Here is a 793-nt window from a genome sequence, read left to right on the forward strand (position 1 = left end):
TCTAACTTCTTGAGTTCTTTGTATACATTTGGATATTAGCCCTCTATCAGATATAGGGTTGGTAAAGACCTTTTCCCAATTTGTTGGTTGTCGTTTTGTTCTGTTGACAGTGTCTTTTGCCTTACATAAGCTTTGCAACTTTATTAGGTCCCACTTGTCAATTCTTGTTGTTAGAGCAGAAGCTATTTGCTTTGTCTTCAAGAAATGTTCCCCTGTGTCTATTTGCTCGAGGTTCTTCCCCACTTTCTCTTCTAGTAGTTTTAATGTATCTGCTTTGATGTGGAGGTCCCTGATCCACTTGGACTTGAGCTTTGTACAAGGAGAAAGGAATGGATCGATTTGCATTTTTCTACATGTTAACTGCCAGTTGAGCCAGCACCATCTGTTGAAAATGCTGTCTTTTTTTCCACTCTATGGTTTTAGCTCCTTTGTCAAAGATTAAGTGACCATGGGTACGTGGGTTCATTTCTGGGTATTCAATTCGGTTCCACTGATATACCTGCCTGTAACTGTGCCAATACCATGCAGTTTTTATCACAATTGCTCTGTAATACAGCTTAAGGTCGGGGATTGTGATTCCACCAGAGGTTCCTTTATTGTTGAGAATAGTTTTGGCTATCCTGGGTCTTTTTTTGTTCCAGATGAATCTGAAAATTGCTCTCTCTAAGTCTGTAAAGAATTGAGTTGGAATTTTGATGGGGACTGCATTGAATCTTTAGATTGCATTCAGTAAGATGGCCATTTTTACTATATTAATCCTGCCAATCCATGAGCATAGGAGATCTTTCCATCT

The sequence above is a fragment of the Mastomys coucha genome, unplaced genomic scaffold (genome assembly GCF_008632895.1).
Source record: "Mastomys coucha isolate ucsf_1 unplaced genomic scaffold, UCSF_Mcou_1 pScaffold22, whole genome shotgun sequence".
NCBI lineage: Eukaryota > Metazoa > Chordata > Mammalia > Rodentia > Muridae > Mastomys > Mastomys coucha.